The sequence below is a fragment of the Lissotriton vulgaris genome, chromosome 4_1 (genome assembly GCF_964263255.1).
Source record: "Lissotriton vulgaris chromosome 4_1, aLisVul1.2, whole genome shotgun sequence".
Taxonomy (NCBI): Eukaryota; Metazoa; Chordata; class Amphibia; order Caudata; family Salamandridae; genus Lissotriton; species Lissotriton vulgaris.
Window position 1 is genome coordinate 1286730475 of NC_141691.1, and position 13039 is coordinate 1286743513.

General features: G+C 43.7%; 1 protein-coding gene and 1 pseudogene across 2 annotated transcripts in view; one reads left to right on the forward strand and one right to left on the reverse strand.

The window, feature by feature from the left end:
• Positions 1 to 13039, forward strand: part of ATP9B (ATPase phospholipid transporting 9B) — a 2364768-nt gene that overhangs the window by 1808206 nt on the left and 543523 nt on the right. The gene's annotated exons all lie outside the window — the stretch shown is intronic.
• LOC147723137 (uncharacterized) lies at positions 866 to 11377 on the reverse strand (annotated as a pseudogene).

Here is a 13039-nt window from a genome sequence, read left to right on the forward strand (position 1 = left end):
AAAAAGTACTTTCATCTGCTTCGGCTCATACAATTTAAATCCTCCATAGGGTCTATTATGATAGACATCGATTGCACCGGATGGGGTGGGCCAGTGACCCTAATTGTCTACAATGTGGGTGTGCGGAGGGAGACTTTTATCATACCATTTGAGACTGCCGTGTTATCCAGGATTACTGAGCCAAGTTATTAGGGGAATTAAGCGACATACTGGAAACGGCCCTCCCGGTGGAGCCTAAATTGGTTCTATTGGGAATAACAAATGAGTTGGATCTGAATCGCCCACTCTTTATTTTCCTCTCGCTGGCTTTGGTGGTGGCCAAGAGGGATGTGGCGCGGGCTTGGGGCGCTCCCATACCCCCGCAACTCGATGAATTAGAGAAGAGGCATGGATCTCTACATGGCAGCAGAGAGGGTCACATACAAAGCTAGAGGTTGCCCCAAGACGTTCAATAGAGTGTGGGGGAAATTGAGAAGGTACTATGGTCTAGACAGGGGACTATGAAAAAGAGAGGACAGACCACCCTTCTGTCCGGACACATGTGGGGAGGGTTATGGACGGCTATGCGCAATGCAGCGTTAGGTGGCACATCACTGTATCCAAGTGTAGTGTTCTTTTTATGTGAGATTCTAGGGAGGGTGGGCGGAAGGTGGAAGGGGGGTAGGGTATGGTGGAGGAACTTATGTGACATACTTGATATGTTTATATGGTTTAAAAAATGCAAATAAAAAAAAAAGAAACCCAATATTTTTGTTGTCTAGTGGACATTTTGGTTCTCAAAATGTTGAACTGGATGCAAAATGTTGAGTTTTTTTCAGTGATACTGTTGACAGTACATGTGTTTATGTAGATAAGGTGGTTAACACTACTCTAAGCCTGGAATGGATAACGGGTGCTTTCTCAAATCGAAGTTCGCACAGCCTACCTTTGACACGAAGGACCAGTAACGGTAACACCTCTCTTCCTCATCTGTGGCGAACTCATCTTCGTATCTGCAGACTACGAGGTCTGGACTTTCTATATCCTCGCAACGATTTGTTGTCATGCAGGCGAAGGCATCTCCATTCAAGAACACCGCTGTTCCCCACATGAGCAAGGGGAAAAAAAGTTGCGGCCAAAATCGCAGAGAAGGCAAGCCGGCAAACTGAGAGCAGGACATTTGCCCCCAGCGCCACCTCCCCACTTTCATTTCATCACATTTAGTATGGAGAAGGCAACTCCTGGAAGGAAGAAAAACAAAATTCCAAACCACAAATTGTGGTCTTTTTGGCATGGGCATGCAAATGCAAGCTGTAACATATCCTGGAGACCGACAAAGATACTCCCCAGCACTCCCCACAGTAAGAGTCTCAAGGGGGCCCATGTTGTCAGGTCTTTGATTGGTGATCCTGAGGCATAGGAGCCTGACTCCACCTCAGTACGTCTCTCTTCAGAAGCCTTAAGTGATATTACCCGGATTGAGATGTCCTCACACACCTTGGGTATCGTTGAACTGCGTCTGACTTCCTATTGGGAAATGTCCACAGGTGTCTGCGCATTAATATTGTCGTCCACGCCCACAGTTGGCATGCATTGGCATAGGTGACGTGAGGTACATTAGGAAGGTATGAGCAGTGTACATTGCTTCAAGCCATTAGTGGAATATTAATTTGCCATCCAGCTCACTTTACTCTAAACACTTTTAGCCGAATAGTACTGTCGATGTGTTTTAGGGACAGAGCAGGTCCTCTCCAATAACTTGGATGAAAGAGATTAAAATAGGCATCAAAGTGACTTCATCAATGCAAAGCCTTTTTCATATGTGCAGTTGTCCACAAAGGCCATGACTTTATATGAACTTAAACAGGAATTCAGAAGAGTTTTCCAGGAGTACTCTTTGGAAACTTTGTGAAATCCAGAAATTTCAAAATCAACATTAAAATGGAAGTGTAAATTAAAAAGAAAAAGTACTTTCAATCTGGTACTTTATTTGTGAACATAATAAGACTCAAATGTCTAAGGGTTTGCATATCACCATCTTGTTAGGTCGAGCTTTTAATTTAACTAACCTACCGAGGTACATTACGTTACTGCCCCTTTATGCACATAAGACTCAGAAGTCTAAAGTTTTAAAGTATCGACATCTAGTTTGGTCAAATGTTTTATTAACTGTCCGTTTTATTAACTAACTGGCCAAGGCGTATTACGTACCTGTCCTATGCCGGTACCAGTAAACAATTTAGTACAGCCACTCCGGGATCTTATATTCACCCCAAATTATATTTGTATAAGTCTATTGGGGGTATACTTAATGAATCTTCCCTCCCAATTATATTGAATAAGGGTTTGCGCACTCCTAGTAATCTATTGACTCCCTTTATCGCTTACCTCCTTTTTCTTTATACCATCAGCATTTCAAAGTAACAGACTTCTGGTTCTGTTTGTAAAGCAAGCTTAGGGGCCGTCCCTTTTATTCCTCCTTCCGGGTTGTTGAACCTACGTGTACGTACGCGGCAGCCATGATAGAACCAGGCATGCCTGTGTTTTTATAGTAGTATCACAGTCATTAAAGATACATCTCAATGCTTAGTGTCAATTATCAGACTCCTTCCGGGTTGTTGAACGTCTTTACGTGTTCGCGACAGCCATGATAGAACCAGGCATGCCTATTTTTTCTATAGAGGAGGTACAGTCATTTAAATTAAATCTCCAAGCGTAGCTGCCATGATTAAGCAGGGCGTGTCCAATATCAGACTCATTTCGGTCCCATGTTAGGTATATATTAAAACTACCAAACTAAGCCTTTATTTCAACATTAGCAAGTTGGTATATCACGAATAATTACGATCAAAATGTTTTTCCTTTCCTACAATCTCATTGAAGTTATTGAAATTCTATAACATTTATTTATAGTTTGTGATATATATTTCATAATATTCCCTTGATGTTCATTTAGGCCAAAATGCAATTCTCTTGCACCTGAAAATGAATAGAAAATTCTTTAGAAACTAAAAGTATTAATTATCACTGGATCCTCATTATAAGTATTAAATATGTAAAGAAAGCAGCCTATTAGTTTTTACGGGTCCCCGTTTATTGAATAAAAAACAATATTAAATGTTGTCGTGACTGCTCATGTTTCATCCTCTTAATGATCCTATAGTCGTACATTTTCTTTTACACATTGTCAGCCAATCATGATCCAGAGCACCACACAATATAGTGGTTAAGACTATTACACACTGAGAACTCTGCAAAACTGCAAAGGGTTCAACGCCTTGGCGATCGGGCCGATAATAGCCCGGGTTACTTTGTTGTCCTGAAATTAAAAAGTTTGGGGCATCCAGACGATTTTCTACAGGTTTGATTTGGTTCCAGACCTTTCTTAAAACTTAATAAGTCCTGGGGGCTCCTAGGACTTCCTTGGATTTTCTCGAAAAACCTTACAGACGAAATACACTTATGCATTGTGTGATTTAAAGTGAAGAGCCTTGAAAAAGTCTTCATCACGACAAAACACGTGTTGGCTGTACCATTTCTTCTTTGACCTGCGCGTCAACAAAATTGTTAGATTGAATCAGTTTTTGAATAAAAGTTGGTCTGTGGAATAGACAGATCCAAATGACTGTATTGGATGGTGCTCTGGATCATGTAAATTGATTTTTATTTGGAACCGGTGTTTCTATATGTATACATACTAATTAGGTGGCATAGTGTGTATACATTTGAGCACACAGGTCCCTTTGTATTTTATGTACTAGCCTTGACTTCTTTGGGATGTGCAAGCAATGTGTTATTACCACTGCCATCTTGTTCTACTTCCGGTGATGTGTCAGTTTAAACTGAATTATTCCCCCAATATTATTTTAGGACTTGAGCTCTGGTGCTAAGAGACTCAATCAGCGTCTTGCTGATAAAACCGTAAGAGGCAAAACAATGCCTTGGGTTTCTTTCATTTTGTACATTTCATAGCAGTGCAGGATTCCCTTGAGTGAGAGTTCAACAACTTTACATTAGAGTTGGCTCAGCTTCCTAGGATGGATGAGGCCCACGTGTGCACTCGGAAATTGAGGATGTAGAGTACTACAAAATAATCCTGGGCACAACCTTTGGCAGAGAAGGACAAGAGCATGGTACCCAGAAGAAGGCGTGTATGAACCGAAAGGAGCACTCTGTGTAGAGGAGTCTTGGACCAGTGGAAATGGAATCATCCTGGATGTGGATGTGCAGATGACAAAGGGGACAAGAACTGGAATGTGATAGTGACACAAAAATTCTCATAATGACCAGACACCCTTCCCACTCAGCAAGCAGCACTACCTTTGGATTAGCTTAGCCAGGCTTCGAGTTTTGGTGAAGGAGCAGCTCTGCAAAGTTGCTGTATTGTGAAGACACCAGCTGTATTCCAGAGTCCCAGAAGGGTAAAGAATGCTTAAAAAGTACACAGAGCTTGAAAAATATAAAAACCTTCCTAATAAAACCAGTCAGTTACTAGCACAAACAGGCAAAGAAAGAGGAGATTCCTTCCCTCTGTACCAGCATGTAGACAGGGAACATGTTGTAGGCTCAGTCCTAAAGGAAAGATGGACACTTGATATGGGTTCCTTTCTGTAGCAGGCAGAGAAACACGAAAATAATCCTTTCTGGAGAACAAAGTTCAGTGCAAAAAAAAAGGCCATTTTTCCCCCCACAGTGAGCTCAAGATACATAGTAGCACAACGTGGGTCATGTGTGTCTGTGTTCAGCTTCGGTGCCCATAGTTGCTTGCATTTTATTTCAGCATTCGTCTCTTCCCCATTCTTCCTATATCACTGGACGCTCGCCCGTCCTACCCACGCGTCGCTGTCTGATTTTTTTACATTTACTTGGCAAAGCTGTTCTACCCGGTTTCAGTGGAGCGCATAAGGCATTGCAGCCTCACTTGCTCCCCTTTGTGCCTGGTTCTTCTTTCTCCTCCAGCGCTAACTCTACCTGATGATATTAGCACGTTTAACAAGATTCATGTTTTCATGAGGCGATTAGGTATTTACTCCGATTCATAGGATTTTTATCCAATGCTGATACTCGAACCTATCTACCTGTGCAATTTTACAGCTCGTGATGCTCCCAAGGGAATTGAGCCTCCCGGCTTGTACCCTGTCTTGGTATACATCACTGCTTCCCATGCTCCTGTGGTACCAAAAAAGAGCATTTCCATGTATTTTTTTCTAATCTGTATCCCCTGAAGTGCAGGCGGCCGCAGCAGCAATGGAATTTGAGTGCCTGTTCCCCGGCATCCCCTACCCCGCGCTAGACAAGTGGTGCCCCCCCGGCTGTGAATATCGAACAAGTACTTGGAGAGGCGACCTAGAAAACAGTAAAGGAAAAAGAATCCATGTAACAAAATACAGCTGATGTCCTTCACTGAAGTATAAAAAGTCTTGTTTTAATGAATCTTCTTGACACAGTGATACAATTAGACAGCCAAAATTTTCAGTATCAATTAGACCTCGGGTGAGGCCGGCATGGTGCACGTTGTCGAACCCTATGATAAATGCCACAACGCTAGTGTGGGGCGGAGAATTAAGATAAACCGCTTTTCGAATACACAGCGTTTATGGGGGGTTTTCAACAGATCTCCTGGCAACGTGGTTACAAGTGTCCTATCTACCTCTGATTAACTGCCGATACAATTAGACAGCCAAAATATTCAGTATCAAAGAACCAATGAAAAAGCCAAGAAACAGCCAACGCGTTTCGCTGAAGCGGGCTTCCTCAGGGCAAGATTCACTTGATATAGCAGCAAACAAGGTAGTACAATCTCCAATGGGAAAAATGCTTGGGCAGAAAAGCTTATTGAGGTGCGTGTCCTATAATGATATTGCATCAAAGATAAAGGATGACGTAGCTTGAACAGGACGCAAATGTAAACAAGACAATTTTCTCTTGATCGCTGTACTGAGAAAATCTTTTTTTTTTCTTTTTGGCTGTTTCTTGGCTTTTTCATTGGTTCTTTGATACTGAAAATTTTGGCTGTCTAATTGTATCACTGTGTCAAGAAGATTCATTAAAACAAGACTTTTTATACTTCAGTGAATGACATCAGCTGTATTTTGTTACATTGATACTTTTTCCTTTACTGTTTTCTTGGCTGCCTCTCCAAGTGCTTGTTCGATATTTATTTGTTGTAAAAGTCCTTTGACAGTGGACTTAGGAGGTGGGCAGCTTGCATACAGCATCTGTTTTAAACAAATGTGTATATATAGGTGGTGCAACAATTAATCCCTTACTGCCTTTCTTCGCTGTGTTTTTTGCCCCCCCCAAGGCTGTTAGCGTGATGCAGATATCTCTGACCACATGTTTTATTATTTCAGTGAGACTAGCCAAGAAAGAATATTTCTGACAGATGTCCTAAGAATAGTGTTAATCTTGCACAAGGGCAAACCGGTCATCTGTAAAGATGGTGTAGGCCTGGAATAGGTAAGAAAGGAATCATTTAAAATGAAATTACTCCAGTAACACAACCCTTTGCACTCAATAACCCAAGACTTAAAACACGCACCACTTAGCTTTTGTAAAAAAAAAAGAGCAATGTGATTTAAGTATGAGTTTCTAAAGTGACACAACAATGTAACCACCGATTCTCTGAATTGCTGAGTTATAATTTGCATTTGCATTTGTTATGGTGCATAACTGCAGCGTATAATCACTTTGCTACAGAACCTCATTATAATGTACCCATCTTGTGCGAGCGTGGTCAGTGTGACCCATGACTCTAAATTGGCGGTGTGGGACGATGACATAGTGCATTTAGTGTGTGTTTCTTACGGTCAAAACAAGACTCTAATACAAGGAATTTCCTTTTGACAACATGTTGACTCTAGACCCAGGAATAGTTGTTATTGTATAGGTAGCCTGTACGGACGCACAAATAACCTTTGGAAGGTTTCCCCTCCCCTCACTCCTATCCTCTCATGCAAACCCTACCCTCATGGCACCCAACGCATAAAACGTTTGCATAGTGGAGATTCACAAGGTGCGCTGCAGTTTCTAGAGCAGTCGAGCTGCCCTGTGCCTCACCGCCGCCATAGCTGCAAGAGAACTCAAGACAGCACCCTCTGAGAGGAGGCCCTGAAAGGCACTGTGCCGAATCCCAACTCTGCCCCTGACTCCCGCAGGAGGCCGACAGCTCCTGAAGGCTATTTTGTATATTGAAACACCTAGTTTACTGCCCCAACTTAATTTTAATATTATCTCACTTTATAAATGTTAACACTTTAGTATGTTTTCTGACTTGGTTGACAGTTTTCTTTACTTGTGCGGAAGCGTTCCTAATAGATTATCACTATTTGTGTTTCAGTGTTTTCGTCCTTCTGCATGCATTGCAAAAGCGTGTTTCGCAGTTTAACAGTGCCCAAGTGTTGTTTGCAGGGGTTGAATTAAAGTTTTATTATAATACAAGATAGGTTGCAATTCCTGCATAAAAGCTGGTTACGAACTTTCTTATTACAGAGGAGTTGGTAGGTCTGTAGTAACCTGTAATTAAGGCATGACCATGTAGCCGATCACTTGTGATGAATTGGATAAAGAACTCCTTACCACACATAATAAGGATATTGCAAATCACCAAGGAGCGTCTTCATCTTATAAAGTAAGCCTGCCTTCTGCCTTGAATCCAATTTCTAACTGATTTTTGATATGTTTAATTTTGCACCAATTTTACTTTTATTTTTCATGTCTGCAAACACCCTGTCTATTTCATATGAAAGAAGGCGGCACCAAATACTTAAAGCAGTTTGGGGGAAAGGGGAATGTATGACCATCTATTATAAGGAATAAAGTACTCCCTGACATACATTATAAGGATATTGAGCCACCTTGGAGTTCCATGCCCTTACAAAGGAACTCAGCCTTCTACCTTATACCTTTATGTGGCCATGGAACTCCTCAATAACCTGCAATATCCTTATAATACATGGGATTCTGTCATACTTGTATAAAACTGCATTTCAAATGTGTTTATATTTAGTGACTTGTGACGCACCAAGTCACAGATTACAAAGAAATGACATCAGAACTCAACTATAATAACTTATTACAGTTGAGTACTGACGTCACACCACCTGCTGCCATAGCCAGCAGCTAAAGGGTAAGACAGGTCTGACCAGGTTTGATCATGGAGCATAATTAAAGCAGTTGTTTAAAGAACAAAAAGTTAAATCCTTACTTTTCTTTCTTCTGCTCTACTTTTGAATCTAAATGTTGTCCAACCTGTTTTTTAGTGACTTTGTAATTTAAACACTTTATATAGGAGTGTTAGCCATTTCTGCCTGTATAAAACAGGTGTAGTAATTGAATAGCTCTTCAATCACTGGCGGCACAACATTCAGGATAATATGCTGCATGGCTACACACTGATAAGGTGCTAAAGGTGAGGCCTACTGGCTATGCCAATGTTTGTACTTTCTTGCAGCTGCTTCTATCTTTGTTATTGGGCACCAACTTAACTCCTGCACTTCCAGATCCACACCGACCCCAACACCACCCTCAGAGGCACCCTCATCTACAGACCCCCCGGACCCCGACAGCAGTTCAGCGACTCCATCACCGACTTCATCGGCACACATGCCCTCGTCCCCCATGGCTCATCCCTCAGCCCAACGCTGTTCAACATCTACATGGCACCACTCGCCCATGTCGCCCGACAGCACAACCTCAACATTAACTCCTACGCCGACGACACCCGCTGATCCTCTCGCTCACCAAGGACCCCCACACCACCAAAACCAACGTTCACGAAGGAATGAAGGCCATCGCCGACTGGATGAGGAACAGCTGTCTGAAGCTGAACTTGAACAAGACGGAGGTCCTCATCCTCGGTTCCACCCCCACGGCCTGGGTCGACTCCTGGTGGCCAACGGCACTAGGAGCACCCCCTACAACCACTAACCATGCACGATACCTGGGGGTCATCCTCAACTCCACACTCTCCATGACAAAGCAGGTCAATGCTGTCTCCTCCTCCTGCTTCAACACCCTTCGCAGGATCTTCAAGAGGATCCCCACCGGATCTAGAAGGACAATCACCCAGGCCCTCGTCCGCAGCAGACTGGACTACGGCAACGCACTTTACGCAGGAGCCCCAGCCAAACTCCTGAAAGGACTCCAACGCATCCCGAACGCCTCCGCATGCCTAATCTCGACATCCCCCGCCGCAGCCACATCACACCCCACCTGAAAGACCTGCACTGGCACCCAATGAACAAGAGGATAACCTTCAAGCTCCTCAACCACGCACACAAAGCACTCCACGACACCGGACCAGTGTACCTCAACAGCCGACTCAGTCTCTACACACCCGCCCGCCAGCTCTGCTCCGCAGAACACGCCCTCGCCGCCATCCCCAGCCTCCGAAGAGTGACCACCGGCGGCAGATCATTCTCCCACCTCGCTGCCAAGACGTGGAACACCCTCCCCATCCACCTACGGCAGACCGAAGACCTCCTAACCTTCAGGAGACACCTCAAGACCTGGCTCTTCGAACAGTAGTAGTACCCCCCCCCCCCCCCCCCCCCCCAGCACCTTGAGACCCTCACGGGTATGTAGTGCGCTCTACAAATGCTATGACTGATTGATTGTTCTAATTGTCTCTTTAAAAAAAAAGTCCTTTGTTTGAGTCATACGTCAATTATGTCAAGTAGTCATTTCCTATGTATAATAATCTATTTTTTATGTAGCACTTTTGCAAATGCGCTTTACATATAACACTTTTATATATAATTATTAACCGGCATTAAAATGTGCATGCTTTTTGAGCGACCTTGGATAATAAGAGTTTTTTGCAAACATCCAACAAAAGAAAGGAGTGGACTACAAATAGGAGGAGTTTGACTTTGAATCCAACACCATTCCACCAATGAACCCCTCTAAAGCAAGTCGTTATAACGACTTGTGTGCTGAACGAATGCGTGCTAACTGCGCTTTCTATTGCCGACGTTGTGAAAGCACAACGTGATTCCTCTTCGTCCTGAAGGACGTTTCCCATTATGATTACAATCCGTGTGCAATAGTACGTGTACCGGGATTGCAATATAATCCTACTAATCCGGCTCTTTTACTGCTTTTTTGTTGTTTTTCCTTGCTCCTATATATGAAGAGTCTGTGGAAAGTTCTCTATGTTAAACCCAATTATAATTGCAAGTGTTCCTCAGGATTTGTTTCTGTATATTGTTGTAGTCCATCATTATTCCTACTATGCCTCCCAAGGAGGTCAAGGGGAGAACGGATGCTGCTAACTTCACGGGTGCAATGGACAACTTCATAACGAGAATGAATAGTGTGGTTGATGAGGGAATCACTATAATGGTGCAACGGGTCTCCCAGGAGCTGGCCATCGCAAGAAGGTCTTCAATGGGACACATTGCTATTGTGCGGACTCCTGATAACTTAAATGTTAATAGTGTTATAAGTGCTTCCCCAATCTTAGAACTTTCCACCCCTCAGCTTCCAGCTTGTGATGTGTCACAGGCTTCTCTTAGTGGTCAGTCTACGGCTTCAGAATCATTACTGCTATCCCCCCAAAGGTTTCTCTCTGTGCCCAATATAGTTAAGGTGCATAACACTAGGCAACAGTGTGGGAGAGACCCGGGGGCAATCCCAAAAAACAAGCAAGGGTTAGTCAATAACACTGGTGGGAGGAAAAGGAAACCCCGAAAAGCCACGAAAGAAAATCCACTTATCCTGGAGCAACCTGTAGCAAATCCAGTCCCAGGCTCAGACGATTCTTCCGCGCCTTGCAGGATGAGCCAGGCAACAGGTGGCTTGCCCAGCCAAGGGGAACGGGAGTCTAACACCATCTATGAGACCCTCAGGCTCTTTTTTACTTCCATTAGAGGAAAGGTTGAGCAAGATAGAGGTCCACTTAAAAAGAATTGAGTGTGACCTCAAGGGAATTTTGGAATCCACCATAAGGGATAATTCCACCACCGCTACTAAATCACTGGTTAAAACCCGCAAGGAAAAGGCTGCTGTACCAGCCACTCAGAAAGAAACAATAGCACCAAACACAGCCCACTTGGCCCCACCACCTGCACCTACACTTACCCCCCTTATTAAGGATTTAGCCCCAGTCAATATAAATAGCTCAAGTAAGCAAAAACATAACTTACCACAGGATGTGACAAGTGGGGAGGTCCCTACTACTCAACCTAATATGGGGAAAAAAATTCTAAATCTACCTCCGGAGGTTTGTCCACTCGTGGTAGTCCTTGCTGGGGTTCCAAGGCTGGACAAAGATGAGGTGGAAGGCCCCACAAAACTTTGGAATAGGGTTGTACACTGGCTAAATCTGAACAGACCCCTGCCCCCTCACCTTGTTGGCAAAATACTCATGCTTCAGAGGGTACCGTGGGTTGGTCATTTGGCTAAAAATATAAGGGGCGATTGCATCTTGATCAATTTTAATGACTCTAGAATTGTTGATTATATTTGCAACTGTAGATACCCTAACACAGGTACGACCATTTGCTCTCTACCATTGACCTACTTTTATCCTCCAGGTTATTTTACCCCACAGTTAGATGGTTGGACATTGGTACAACGGAGCGGGAGGGGACCACACCAGGGAGGATGGCCTACGCCCTCCCTCCACATAACCACAACCGCTTTGATTGCCTGGAGGCTGTCGATTGACCCGATGTTGGAGCAAGAGAACTGAATAATTTCCCTTCCCCCCCAGTTGGTTGTTCTCCAGACTCACCTACATTACGACAGCCCGTGGAGTTCGAGCACCCAAATCCAGTTCTGGACACCTTGAGTGCCTCTAATATAGCCACCAGCCAGGACTCGGGCGAAACTTCATGTGTCCCAATCCACAACAAGGTTTATATCAGGATCTCAGTTGAGGACCTGCGCCACCTGGAAGGTCAGATCAGAAGGAAAGGAAGAAAACACCGTGGGTGCCAAGACTCGGGTCACTCAGTGGCAGCGTACGCGTCCATGGCGAGTTTCCAATCCTTCGTCACGACCTCTCCTTCGCGGAGTCGCCGATGAGTCCCTTCGTGGTCGCCAATTTGTGGTATTGGGTTCTTCAGACCTACATACTCTGTAAAGACTCCATAACACCTGAAATAGAAATTGGCACGGAAACTGGAAATGCAAAAGACAAGTTTATTAAGACCCCACGGGGTGGTGGTACATTCCTACAGCACCCTTCGGTAATGCAAGAAGTATCACACCGAACATCTGTGCGAGACCTCTTTATACAGTTTTACAGTAATAAAAAGAGTGGGTGGTACACATTTGTTCAGTTTAGGTACATATAAGGACATTTTTGGAACACAGCCAGCTTATGGGAGGAGTTGTAACACTACTGGTCAGTTTGGGGAACATTCCTAAGTAATGACTGTCCACTAAGACAGAGGGCTCTACTGCGCATGTGCAAGCTTGACCAGTACTAAAAATAGCCTGTTACTAGCAAGTTAAGTGGTCAGTGGTACAGAGGAAGAACAAAAGGGAATGCTGACCACGAGGCAGCGCGTTCATGTAAAATGGACGACAGTGATTCAAAATGGCCCCCGAACATCATGGTCAAGATAAGGGGAAATTCGTGTAGCAAAGCTGAATGCTAACCCGATCATTGTCAAATTACGACACCATGAGACTCCTTTCATCCCAGGTGAACCACCTAAAATGCATTCTACTGTCCTGGTGCCAGATTTGTATCCATTGCCTGGCATACCAGCTTCTAATGTTCTCCCTGTAAATAATGATTTAACAAACTCAAATCCGACCTTTTCTGTTTTATTTTGGAACGTTGCCGGGCTCCGCTCCAAGATAAACCACAAACCATGGTTAGATACAGTTAGTGCACATCAAATAGTATGTCTTCAGGAAACCTGGGCTATCGAGCCAATTCACATCCTAGGCTATAAAACATATCATATCCCAGCGAGCTCCAAAACTTTTGGTAGACCTAAAGGAGGTCTTGCAATATACACTGTTAACAATCTACCAACTATGGTTATAACTGTTCTTTTGTCTAGTGAGAATTTCCAAATCCTAAAAGTTTCAATTACAAGTG